The 13,366-nt window shown below is 57.2% G+C and overlaps 1 protein-coding gene and 1 long non-coding RNA gene across 5 annotated transcripts in view; one reads left to right on the top strand and one right to left on the bottom strand.

Annotated features, from left to right (window-relative positions):
- The window catches only part of WNT11 (Wnt family member 11), a 20,279-nt gene extending 18,400 nt beyond the window's left edge, over window positions 1-1,879 (bottom strand). For 2 of the 3 annotated variants that reach the window (XM_008149988.3, XM_028158309.2), the window contains exon 1: window positions 1,606-1,879. The gene's annotated coding sequence lies outside the window, so the exon portion shown is untranslated. Of the gene's footprint in view, window positions 1-773; window positions 796-1,605 lie in introns of those variants that run through there. The other variant, XM_054724777.1, reaches the window with a different exon arrangement.
- Window positions 1,037-13,366, top strand: LOC129151281 (uncharacterized). 2 transcript variants are annotated; one of them, XR_008558011.1, is made up of 3 exons: window positions 1,037-1,114; window positions 11,876-12,073; window positions 13,189-13,366. It is a non-coding gene; the product is annotated as an uncharacterized LOC129151281 (long non-coding RNA). The 2 variants fall into 2 exon arrangements; XR_008558012.1 differs by having other exon boundaries at window positions 13,174-13,366.

Below are 13,366 nucleotides of genomic sequence, written 5' to 3'. Positions count from 1 at the left end.
TGTTCACGCGTCCGGGGCAGCCGCTCGGGCCGCTGGGTCACCCTCAGCCTGTGCCCCGCGGGTCAGGGCGAGCGCGCCTCCCCAGCCCCGGCCGCCAGGGGGCGCTAAGTAGGTGCTCAAGGCAGGACAGGCGGCTGCCTCCTGGGCTGTGGGACTTGGGGCAAGTGCCCCTCCTCTTCCAGGGTCCCAGTGCCCCAGCCTGGGGGTGGGATGGTGTTTGGGTAAGTTCCCTCTCAGTTCTAGTCGTCCCATAAGACACCCACTTGCCGCGGGCAGCCCCCACTGCCCGACCCGACCCTTCTGCTTGGGGCCTGGCGCCGAGCCTCCCCTGGGGCCGGGCGCGTAGTGGGCCCAGGTCTAAGCTGCGCCTTTGGAGAGATAAGCGGTCCCTTCCTCCTCCCACTGAGAATAAGGTCCAAGGTACCCGCTGGCCGCGGGCGGGAGACGTGGCCGCCGGGCGGTGCCCACCGGGGCACGGCGAGCGCAGCCGCTGCAGCCCCGCTCCAGCAGGTGGTCAGAGGCGTGGGCTCCGGAAGTCCCTGGAAACCCCGCTTCTAGGGCGGCAGCCCCTCCGAGCCAAGCCGGCGGGGACGTGCGGCGTCTCTCCTGCCGGGATGAGCCCGCGCCGGGTCGAGAACCGACACCGCGCGCGGGGGGGCAGGGTGTCCACGCAGCGCGTTAGGCTGGCGCCCGCGGGGCCTGAGCCTCGGGCTGCGCAGCTCGGAGAGCCGACCCCGCGAGCCGGTGACGCGGGGCGACCGCTTCAAGGTTACCTGCGATGCGGAGCGAGGCCGGGCCGCACCCGGCTGGGGCCCGAGCCGCTCGAGGACTGAGAGGTGGGTCTGCTGCGCTGCGGACGACGCTCCGGGTTCCCCGCGCGAGGCGAGTTACGTTGGAGATGGGAAGGGCGGGGTAGAGGACCCCGGGGCGCTCCCGACTACCCCTCCGAGCCGACCCTGAGCGCCTACGGACGGCGAGGGGACGAAAGCACCCCAGCCCCCGGAGGTGGGAGGTGTGCGGCTCCTGCGAGAGCTCAGCCAGATGTTCGGGCGGCTCCAGATGTGCCTCACCGCCCGGACGGGGCTCTCCTCCCCACCCCCGGCCTGGAGCCCAGGTCTGTAAACAAACTCTCCCCGCCGCCGCTTCTGGGACCGGGTCTCCAGCGAGGCGTCCACCCGCACCCCCCAATTTGGTGGGAGCTGTCGTGGTTCTCTGCCTCCTGCCACTCTCTCCCGCCCCGCCACACACCCTCTGCCGCAGGGTCCAAGTCCCCCACCCCCGGGATGGCTCGGGCATGACCTCATCAGCGGGCTGACTGGGAGGGAGGGGTCGGAGGGGGGGCCAGGGCCGGGAAGGCTCGCGCGGGCCGCGGGAACCGCACAGGCCACCTCCATCCCGCACGGCGGACCGCCCGAGCCCCTGGCCCCGGGGCTGCGCTCCTCCGTCAGGGGCACGGTGCCGCGGAGGGGAAGTGTGGAGGGGGCTTGGGTTGCTTACCCGGGAGGGGTTGCCCAACGGAGTCGCGCCGTCCCCCTCGGACTCGCCGCCCCCCACCCAAGCAGATCCCAGCTGAGCACCCACCCGCCGCCCGGAGTCCCTGCTCACCTCCTGGGGCGCTCGCTGGCTGGCCGCGCCCCGAGTGGCCGGCGGCTCGGGCTGGCCGGGGAGCGGCGAGCGCGGCCCCCAGCGCTCTTCGGGCTGGGCAGGCGGCGAGGGCGCCCTCTCGGCCAGGCCACGGGAGAAGGGCGCTCGCCGGGATCCTGGCCAGCGGCGGCGGGCTCCGGTCCCGCGGGGGACTCCGCTGCGGCTTCAGGCTGCTCCGCGCTTCTCTCCTCTCCCAGGGCCTGCGCTCGCCCGCGCGCCCCGCTCCCGTCCTGGCTGGGCACGGTCTCCGGCGCGGGCCGCCCAAACTGCTTTATAAGGCGCGGGCAGCCGCTTTGATCCGCCCACGTCAGCGCGCCGAAACCCCACCGGGTGGCTCCCGCCGCGCGCGGGGGGCGGGGGCGGGGTCCCTGCGGATGCCACGGGCCCGCGGCGCCAGCGGAGCGGAGGACTCCGCACCCTGCTCAGCTGCAAAGAGGGGACTTACCAACCACAGCCGGTGTTTACCCAGCGTGCCTGCTGCGAGCCTACTGCGTGCCGGCGGCGCGCGGGGCCCAGGTAAGGCAGGTTTCTAAAGCTCGCAGCAAGTCCCACAAAGAACCCCAACACGTCTAGTTAACAGAGGAGGAAGCCAGGGCTCACAGGGAAGTCCCATTTCTGTCTCATCTGGAGCCCGGGCGGGCATCACCGGGTGTGCAGCTCGGGTGCCGGGGTCTGAGAGCTGCGTTGGCGGTCCAGTCCGTCCTTCCTGGGGCCATTTCCCAAGGCCTCTGGTTCCAGTTCTGGAAACCGGATCGCCATCCTGAGCTCTGCGGAGAAAGGAGGCGCTAGGGCTCTGAGCTGGGAAGCGCGCTGTAAACCTTAGGCGCCAAGGAGACAGGCATCTGAGCCTCTGGGATGACGGTGGGGGAAGCCTTTGACCACCTTCGCGCCCCCCCCCCCCCACACACACTTCCAGGGGATCACCAGCGGAGGACTGGGTTTCAGGAGCTAAAGGGGACTGACTACATTGTGCCTCCTGGCCTGGGACTGGCCTTGTTTCTGGTTGGGTGACTGCCCATCTTCCTAATCCCCCACCTTGGCCTTCCTGGCTTGAGGATACAGGTCCCTCCCCATTTTGCTGGGTCAGGTTCTGAGGTTTCCATGGCTTCCAACTCCCCCTCAATCCCAATTCTCAGTCCCAATGAAGATCTAGTTCATTAGCAGAAGAGGAAACATACACTTAATGGGAAGGGGCTTGTCTCAGGCCCTCCAAACCTCCTGGAACCCTTTTCCCCGTTCTTTGCGGCTGCCATGCAGTGTCACCCACAGGCTGCCCAAACCAGGTGCCTTTCACATACAACAAACACATCTGCGTCCACAGAGCCCGCTTCAGGCTCTCAGCCATACAAGTACCCTCCGCACATGGATAGCCAGTCCATCGTGCACACAGGGCTGGGCCATATCACCCCACAAATGGTCGCAAATAGGAGATTCTTGCCTACACCATATGCCCACACACTCTCAATAGCACGTAGGAATGAAATGGCCATGCACATCTTCGAGATGTGGCAAATACGACCGCCCCCAACCAGTTCATGCACAAGCACACGTGTGCTCCCATGCACACACAGCTTCCAAGCGGGCAACACCAAATGCACATATACCCCTGCACCTAGTCACAGGAATGTCCTTGTGAACACATGCAATCTGGTGTAAGAGCATCCAGGAGCCCCATCTCTTCTCCCCGGGCACTGGGGCCAATAAAGGCTGTGGGAAGTCAATAGTTATAAAAGCTTCCGGAGAGTAGTGGGGCTTTGGATAAGGCAGCTAAGAAGGGGTGGGTTAGACAAGGTTGCTGCACCCAAGAGGCTGGGGACCAAGGCCTCTAGGGGTCAAGAGTGTCCTTAGCTCTTCTGCCCCAAGACACTCTGGACCTCACAGCCAGGGGCATGGCAGATGGCCTCTGTCCAATTGGGATGCACCCTCCTCTAGGTCTAGCAGCCTGCTCACTCGAGAAGCTGAATCAGTTGCCTCCACACATTTACCTAAGCCGTCCTTTGGCCAGAAATCTACTCTGGAGTAGGCACAGAAGGCAAGTTGGAGTCACATAGACTTGGGTTCCAATACTGACTGCCCAATTTTATTTTTAGCTGTGCGATCTGCAGCAACTTGCTTAAACTCCCCGAAGCCTTCGTTTCCTCAGCCATAAAATGGGAATATTACAATCCCCCCTTCAGATCCTTTATGTCCTCCAAGATGGGGATTATTATCCCCATTTCATAGATGTGAAAGCCGAGCCTCAAAAGGGAGGAGCTGGCCCTGGCTTGGGTGGCTCAGTTGGTTGGGTGTCCTTCCGTGCACCAAAAGGTTTCTCGTTCGATTCCTGGTCAGGTCAGGGCACACGCCCGGGTTTCAGGCTCAATCTCCTGTACGGGGTGTGCAGGAGGCAGCCAACCTCTAAAAATCAATAAAGCATCGGAGCTGTGTTTGAACCCAGATCTTCCTGGCTGCGAGTGCATATAGCTGGTGGCTCCCATTGACACAGGAGTGGAGGATAGTGACTTTCGATGGTTTTGAGAGGGAAGCCAGGAGAAGATCCCTGGACTCCCGAAGTGCAGCCCTGGCCCTTCCTGGCCCCTCCTCCCAGCTACTCTGCGCTGTCTCCAGAATCAAGAGCTAGGCACCAGCTAGGCCTGGAGCAGCCCTGCCCTGGGCAAGGGAGACCTGGGACAAGGGTCAGCCCCTCCTTGGACCCCAGGCTCTCCATTTGTATAAGAGGGAGTGCTTTACCACCTCAGACATCCGGGTATTCCCCAAGACACATGTGAGAAGGATTTTTGTTCATCGTTAGGACCAGCTGACCTTCCCCTATCCTGTTCCTCCTCCTTCCTTCTGTCCGGGCCTCCTTAAGGGCTACTGTGTGTCAAGCCTATGCTGTCCACCTGGACTGCAAGCTTCCCCCAGAGGGAGGAGGCTCTGACCTGGGCAGGGCAGGCATGCTCTTGGGTGCCGTGGACATTAATATATTTTCCTTCTCCTCTGTTACCCTTGGTGATTCTGGTTATCTGGTCGCCCAGATGTGCTGGGAGCTTCCTGTCAGCAGGCTTCTCAGCCCCTGCCTGACTGCCATTGGTCAAGAGCACACACCTTTATACCCCCACCCCTGCACACGGCCCATCCAGGGGGCACCCAGGCTGAAAGAACATGGGGGGCGGGGAAGCCGCAGTTTCCTTTGCTGTGCTGACCTCTATGGACAACCTCCACCCACCTCAACTTCCCTCCCTTGGGGCCAAGACCTTGGTGGAGGGGGGTAGGGGTGAGTCAGCTGTCTCCAGGGGGTGGGGAGTGGCAACCTGGTTGTATTCTTAGCCCCATCAGTAGTTTGCTGTGTGATAGCAGACCATTGTTTTCCCTCTCTGAGCTGAAGTCACCCCATCTGTAAGTGAGGGGGTTAAACTAGGTAACCCCAAGACCTTTCTTGCTCCAGAATCCAAGTCTTGGGTCTCAACCCTTACCTGTGTCACAGGATGACATGAACATCATGGACACAATGAGACTGAAGGGTGCTTTTTAGAAAAGCCTTCCTAGTTAGGCAGGTGAACAGGGGGGGTCTGGGCAGAGTAGCCCAGGGGTTGGGGTGCCCCATGAGGCCAGAGCTTCCAGGCAAGGGGGAGGAGGATCAAATAGCAGCAGGCATGTCATTACAGCACCTGGGCCTGGGTCCCCGATTCTCCTCCTTCACTTACCCACTGTGAGCCCAGGCAAACCACCCAGCTTGGTTTCATCATCTGTACAGTGGGAAAAACCACTACACCACTCCCTCCCAAGGTTCCTGGAAGATAACCTTGAGGGAAAGAAATAACATTGTTGACCAAGCACCTACTGTGTGCCAGGCAGTTTCTGTGCCTGTGGGTGGGACAGGCCTGGTTCTGCAGATGAGCACATGGAGGCCAGGCCTGTCTGGTAATTTCTGCAAGATCTCGTATCATAGTCAGTGAGCGCTAGAGCCTGGCTGCAAACCCAGTGCTGAGGGCCGCCGAGCCTCTGCCCACTGGGTTAGTCCTCCTCCTCTGTTCCCGAGGATAAGCAATTGTTGTCTTACAGCATCAGGGAGCAGGCTAGAGGGCCAGGGCCAGCCCAGAGGGTTCTTTCCTGGGTGCACATAACAAAATGCCACCTATCATGTCTACTGAGGGCGTCACTTCTGAAAGACAGCTTTCAACTCCCGGTTGTTTAATTGTGGTGGTAGCTGCTCAGGAGACAATGTTTGTGTGTCTCAGGCCTCTTTCAATTCCAAGAGAGAAACTCAACATCAAGTAGCTTAAACATAAGAGAACTGATTGGCTTATGGAGCTGGGGGAGAAATTAGGGTGGCTGGTGACCTGAATGGAGAGTGGTACTCACCAGGGCTTGGGGCTGGTGATGGGGCTCCGGTGTCCCCCAGGAGTGCTGTCTGAAATTCATTTCTGCTTCTTGTGGCTCTCTTTGAGCTGATGTGGGCCTCATTCCTTCCCCCCTGGTATGTAGCCATCAACAGCCTCAGTTCACAATTCCAGGAAAATGAGAACTTCTATCTCCCTGGGTTTCGGTATCTGTCCCAGGGAAGGCAGCTGATTGGCCTGCTTGAGTCACATGCCCTTCCGTTGATTGGCAGCAGCCATTGTCATGGGGAGGGAGCACTGGGAATGGCCAGGGGGCAGTGCCTGGAAGAGATGAATGGGAAGTAGTGGGCCAATGGGACTTGAGTCTAGGTTGGCAGTTCCTTTTACAGCTGGGCTTACACGTCTCTGATATAATACCGTCAGTGTTTCTACTAGTACACCTGGGTCTCGCCCTGCACACACACACACAGGGACAGAGAGACCCACCATATTCAGTGCCTCTTTCCACAGAGAGAGACGCTGAGGTAGAGAGAAAAGAGCAGTTTGTCACTGGTATGAACTCTTTCTGGGGAAGGCCAGCGAGGTAGCTATTTAATGACAACAATTACTTGCAGCCCAGGACACACACACCCTTTAAAATGTGACTCCATTCAGAGATGAAGTCTATTTCCCCGCCCTTTATCTGGGCCGGCCTCGTGACTTGCTGGGACCGATGCATGCGACAGGAATGAAGCTGTACATGTTCTGAAGCCCAGGCCTCAGGGGCCTTGCAGCTTCTGCTCTCACCCCCTTGGAGCCCAGCCCAGCCCAGCCTCATGTCAGAGCCCAGGCTGGACTACTAAATAGTAAGAGGCCAGTGCCGAGCGAGGCCCTGAGGCCAAATCGAGAGAGGCCCAGCTGGCCCACCCGTCCCAGCAGAACCCAGGCCTGGCTGACCCCCCAGTCACATGCAGCCATGTGAGCAAGCCCAGTGAGATCAGCAGGACTGCCCCGTCAGCCACTATATTTTGACATGATTTGTTCCATAGCCAGAGATACCTGAATCGGCCAGGCTTAAATAGCTAGAAAGCTAAAAATATGCATTTGCCTAAGATCATTTTAGAATTTCAAAGTCTGGCCACTCACCCTGTCATATCCCTGACGTTCTGGCCATCAGAGCCCCTATAAATGTCTCCATTGCTCTGGGAATAGCATGCAGTCAGTGCCTGGGTCTGACTCACCTACACTGCACCCCTGCTGCTCCATCAGGGCCAGAGAACAGCGGTTGCTCCGAAGTTGCCAAATGAATGAGTGAATGTCCTCCCCTAGCCTCTGCTTGCAGACCCCCCAGGGAAGGGAGCTCCCTCGCAAGCAGCACCAAGCCCTCCACTTACCCTTCCCTGAAACCACACTCGTCCCTCTTGGAACAGCTTAAGCTGTTCCTGGTGCTGGGAGTGGCCTTCCCCACCCCCAGCCTCTTCCATTAGGAGGTGGCTCTGCTTGGGGGGAAGGTTCTCTATCTAGAGCAGAGATCTATGCCTCTCCTGTGACCTGGCTCCCTTCCTGGGCCCTCTTTTTCTATACGACAGCCTTGGGTATATCACAGTGGTCCCTGACATCTGCAAAGCAGCACAACCTCCCTTCATAGCAAATCCATGAACACAGAACGCCAGCCACAAGCATAATCTTAAGGGTCAACCCCACCTCTGTATGGCCTTGGGAGAGACTTCCTGTCTCTGAACCTCAGTCTTCTCATCTGGAAAATAGGAGGAGTGAAATTTACCACCTCGGGTTGCTGTGGGGCTTAAGGAGATGATATATGTAAAATGTTCTGCATGTAATCAGATAAAGGTTAGTTCCTCTTCTGCGGGGGACATAAACAGTTCCAGATGGCGAGGTCATTTGCACTTAGCATTCGTGTCTATATAAATAATGTGCAGGTGGGGGAGGGGTTGTCAGGTGGCTGGGGATGAGGGAGGCCACTCCCAGCAGCAGGAATAGCTTGAGCAGAGACAAGAGGGATCAGTTTGGTTTCAGGGAAGGGTAAGTGGAGGGCTTGGAGCTGCTGGCATCAAGAGCGACAGGAGGGAACATGACTGGGGAGGAGGACAGGCCCATGCCAGGGAGGGATCTGAATACTGGGCTAAGGAGCAGGGGCTTTGCCAAGGGGGTCAGGGAGGAGGTCTGAAGCCGAAAGGGTGAGGTCAGGTGCGGGATTGCAGTCTGGGCAGATCTGGGGATAGATTGGGAAGGGGTGGGGGGAGAGTCTCTGGGAACTCGAGAGGGGAAAGTTGGGGTGGGAGCAGGAATGGCTTCGGCCAGTGTGGGGAGGGGGAGCCTGGCCACGCAGTGTGGGTACGGCCATCATGGGAAGCAGGGCCCCTGAGCCTCCGGCCCGGTACCTCCACTCTGCATCTTTGGTCCAGGCCCTGTGTGAAGAGCACCTTTTCTGCCTGTTCAGCCTAAGAACAGGCTGTGAGGAGGCCAGCTCTGCAGTCAGAGTGGGGACTAACCGTACCCTTTTATCTGTTGAAGACACCGAAAAGTCCCTTTCCAGGTCCGCCTGCCCATTTTAGGAACCATCCTGGCCCCTGAGCTGAGCTGTACAATTTTCGAAGCTCGGCCACAGTTATGGGCTCCTTTAAGAGGTGCAGCTGCCTTGGGAGGGAGCGAGGCTGGGCAGGGATGATTAGTCCTATTTTTAAGACGGGGAAACCTAGGCCCAGAGAGGGGAAGTGACGTGCCCAAGACCACACAGCAGATGTAGGGCACAGCTGGGCTGGGGCCCAGGCCTCCTGCCTCCTGCTCGCATCCTCGCCTCTTTCCACAGCACCGAGGGGCTGGGCAAGTCGTTCTCCGGGTGAAGAGTGAGGGGAGCCAGAGGGAGGTTGACAGGCATCAGCAGACAACACTTAACCCAAACTGACAATTTAATTGTGAAAATGTGGACGAGGTACAGTTATGTGTAAGGAAATCCAGACGGTCTGGACCCCTGGGGAGCCTCGACCAGCACCCCGGTTGCCGGGGAAACAGAGAGGGTTGGGGATGATGTCAGTGGGCTCTGAGGCTGAGGTATGGGGGATGGGCTATCCAGCCACCTTGTTGGGACCAGATGGGCTGCCGGCCTGGCCACAGGCTATCATCCTCGTGGTTAACTCCTTCCCTCACACCTGGGCCAAGGGCAGCTCCAGAGCTGGGTGGTGACTTGTCCAAAGTCACACTGGGGCTCAGTGACTGAGCTTCCCTCATTCGGGGGACCGCCCATGTCTATGCACCCCGCAGGCTGCGGGCACCTTGAGCCCAGGGCCAGGTCAGGGTCATCTGTGAGTCCTGTGCCCAGCACAGAGTCTTGCAAGGAGCAGAGCTCAACTCTGCAGCGAAGGCTGCTTGACCCTTTTATAAAATGGGGGTGAGGCTGCTGTGGGAGGTGACACTTCTGGAGTTCATAGAGCTTTAGAGGAGGGGCACTAAGCAGTCATCACTGAACTCAGAGAGGGCAGGTCACCAGCCAAAGTCACCAGTAGTCTGGGGTGTTGCTGGGCTGACCCTGAGTCATGCCCCACAGACATGACAACTTACACAATCCTTACCCAGGGAGGAGTGGCCCCTCTCACTGCCACCCCCTCGGCTCTGGGCCAGGTATCTAGGCTTTGGTAAGCCCCCACTGTGAAGCATTTTCCCAGAATCCCTAGCTCCTGCTCCGAACATCAACCCACCCAAAGCACCAACAACAATGATGATAACCACCCTTAGCACAGCCTCCACCGTGTACCAGGCTCTGGGCTAGCACGCTATGCTCCCGATCTCCAACGCTGACAGTGCTATGAACTGGGAGTTACTACTCTCACTCTGCCGTCCAGAAGACGGGGGCTTGGGAGGGCGGGGGGTATCCACCTGCCCACTTGCACACAGCCAGAAAGTGAGAAGCTGGGACCCGCACTCTAGGCCACTCTGCATCTCTTCCCTGGCTCTTAGATCCTCCACAGTGCCCCTAGGAGAGGGGGAGGCCGAACTTGGCCTGCTCAGTCTTCCTCCCACTTCTGATGGCAGAAGCTCCCTCCCCTTCTATCGCCCCCACTTTCTGAGGTTCTGTTGAGGCTGCAGTCACAGAGCCCAGTACCCTACTAGAAGGGTACTCTGAGCTCAGCTTCCTCCGCTGTCATGTCTACGCCCCAGAGAAGGTGTAAGGCCCGAAATGAGAGAAAAGGAACAGGAGGTGTTCCAGATGGGGTAAGGGACATAAGCAATGGCTCAGGGGCTAGAAAGTGCAGGGTGTGATGTGGGGGGACAACGAGAAGTCTGTAGGCCAGGGGGCAATGTTGAAAGGCTGCCTCACTCATCCTTCAGTTGGTGAGATACACAAAAGACTCTGGTGCCTCCGTCACAGCACAGCTCAGAAGCTAAATCCCACGTCCCCTGGGGGTCCCAGGGCAGAAAAGCCCAGCCATGACTTCCAGCCACAGGGCGAGCAGTGAGCAGGCTGCACACTGTCCTGACGCTGTTGGCGCCACTCAAGTCTGGGTGTGGTGGGCTGAGCCCCGAGAGCAAGGTTGTTGGGGTCCAGTGGGAGGGCTTTGTGGTTAAGTGAACAAAACATGCAGAAGGTCAGGGCGAAGAGAGTGCAAAGGGAACGGGAGACCAAACTACCATTCGCTGAGCAGCTCCTGTGTCCCCGAAGCACTTGATGAATTTCAGCTCAGCTCACAACCTCCCAGAGACATAGGAGGAAGGAGGCCCATCCCATTTCATCGAACCCAAAATTAGCTCAGAGAGGAGGATATGTCTGCCTGTGATCACACAGCCAGCAGGTGACAGAGCTACAATTCATCCTAAAGCACATGCTTTTCTACAATGCCAAGTTACCCTGGAGAGAGGAAATAAAAGGAGAATGAGGGCAAGATAGAGAGAAGCCCAGCAGAGGGAGGGAGTCACACGGGGAGGAAAATAACGAGGCAAAAATAAGAAGCAAGAGTGGAAAGAGCGTGAGGCCACGGCTGAGTCCTGGAGCCGGTCCTTAGGGAGTGGCCGAGGGTGGGGACAGCCGGAGACTGGCTCATCAGACCTGGAGCCAAGAACCATGCTTGGCCTGAGACCTAGTGGAAAAGCTCTCACCTCGAGATATTGAAGAGGGGAAGCCAGCAAGGGGGCCGCAGGGTCTGCCTGGGAGGAGAGGAGCAGACCTGTTGGCCAGGGGCTGCCAAGCAAAGGTCCTCCAGCTCCATAACCACGGTGGCCGCTCCGGCTGGCGGGCGTGCAGGGAAAAGTGATGGTCAGGCCTTCCTGGAATACCAGTTGTCCTTGGAACAGACCCCTTCATGTGGCCTGTACGTGGGGTGGCTGTATCGTTTGTTGTCCAAACTGGGGCACTAGAGAAAGAGCAGGGACAGCGGGCATAAGTGGGTACATATGGTCCCCAGCCTTGAAGGCCCTGCATGGTCAGCCCGGCCTGTTTCTGCTGTGGCTGCACCTTAGCTCTCCGTGCTTCACCCATACTGGCCTTCCTCTCAAACGTGTAGGGCCATCACCAACACCTCTCCACACCCCTTCATTGTTCCTACCCACCCTCACACCTCGCCAGTGTTCTTGTTAAGCCACTCAACACATCGTGTGCTTTTCCTCCACAGCACGGATCTCAATCGCAATCATGAAAATAAGTTCTTCAGTGTGTGTTTGGTTGTTCTAAAGTCTGTCTTTCTTCCTCAGGGGAGGGCTGGCTCTGACTTGCCCACTATTGTATCCTGCACACCCAGCCAAGGGCCCCCGGGCATAAGAGAATCAATCAACGCCCATGACCCCCTGCAGGGCTCCATAGTTGTGGGCCACCCTTGTATTTTGTTATTGTTGTTCTTTCCTATACAAGGAATGCGAGCAGCTGGTCTAGAAGAAAATCACCTCGTGGGTACAGCGTGCACTTCTGATTTCTCCCACAGGCTCGGAGCTCCTGCAGGAGAGGCATTCCCTTCTGGTCTCTTCCCCAGTCTCTGCTAGTCTGCTGCGCTCACTGCTACACCCCAGCTCCTGGAACAGGCTCTGTGCTAGCTGTGGGCCTGCAGGAAGGCTCAAGTTGGACTTATTGATGAGTGATCGAAACGTGCATATCATTGTGGTGGATCACAGAGTCTGAACTGGTAGGAGCCTGGGAGATCATGAGATAAAATATTAATGCTGAGTCCAGGCCCTGGGTATTGTAGGCACAAAACAATATTAGTGTTCCTTCTTTTAGAGGTAATCTTGTCCAACCAACCACCCTTTTGATAACATTTTTTAAGTGTATCCTTCAGTGAATTTTAGTACTTCACAAAATTGTGCTGCCATCATTACTATCTATTTCCAGAACATTTTCATCACCTCCAAAAGAAACCCCATACCCAATAGCAATCATGCCACCTTTTTTCCTCCTCTTAACCCCTAGCAACCACTGACTATTTGATTGATAGACTGATGAGAGAGAGAGAGAGAGAGAGAGAGAGAGAGAGAGACGTTAATTTGTTGTTCCACTTATTTATGCATTCATTGGTTGCTTCTTGTATGTGCCCTGACTGGAGATCGAACCCACAATCTTGGTCTATCAGGACAATGCTCTAACCAACTGATCTACCTGGCCAGGGCTGGCCAACTTATTTTAAAGACAGGGAAACTGAGGCTCAGAGAAGACAATGCCTTATCTAATGCCACATTGTCAGCGAGGGCAGGGCCAGGACTTGAGCTCAGGCCTCCTGACACCCACTCTTCTCAGTCAGGCAGCAAGTTTGAGCTCTCTCCAGCACCCTCAGGCTCGCTGGTGCCTGACATGAACAAGCTGTTCAGCAAAGACCTGTTAAATGGAGTCTAACAGGTAAGATGAGGCTGTCCCATCTTAATTGTTCCGAGCCTTCCCTTGCCCAGACGGTGCTGAGGGGTTCTGAGGCATAGGAGACACGCCTAAAAATCATTTCCAACTTATACCCCACGTCCTACCATAGCCAGTGTCCTTTCATAGCTGGGGATGCCTCTCACCTCCATCAGCACCCCTAAAGGCCCTTCTTAGGGAGGCTTTGGAAAGAAGACAATGCTCTGCGTTTGGTGGGATGAGGAAGGTGTGGTGTATTATGAGCTTCTAAAACCAGGTGAAGACACAGCAAAGTAATTTTGCTTCATGATGACGCACCATCACACACTTCAAAACCAGTTAAAGACACCTTAAAAGATCTTGCCTGCGAAGTATTAACCCACCCGCTGTATTCACCAGACCTTGCTCCTTCAGATTACCACTTGTTCCGATCGATGGCACACGCACTTTCTGAGCAGCACTTCAAAACGTACGAAGAAGTGGAAAATTGTGTCTCTGAATGGTTTGCCTCAAAACAAGAAAAGTTCTATCGGGACAGTACCACAAATTACCTGAAAGATGGGGAAATGTGTAGCTAGCGATGGACATTACT

The sequence above is a fragment of the Eptesicus fuscus genome, chromosome 13 (genome assembly GCF_027574615.1).
Source record: "Eptesicus fuscus isolate TK198812 chromosome 13, DD_ASM_mEF_20220401, whole genome shotgun sequence".
NCBI lineage: Eukaryota > Metazoa > Chordata > Mammalia > Chiroptera > Vespertilionidae > Eptesicus > Eptesicus fuscus.
The sequence above is the reverse complement of the archived record's forward strand: the minus strand, read 5'-3'. Positions and strand labels throughout refer to the sequence as shown.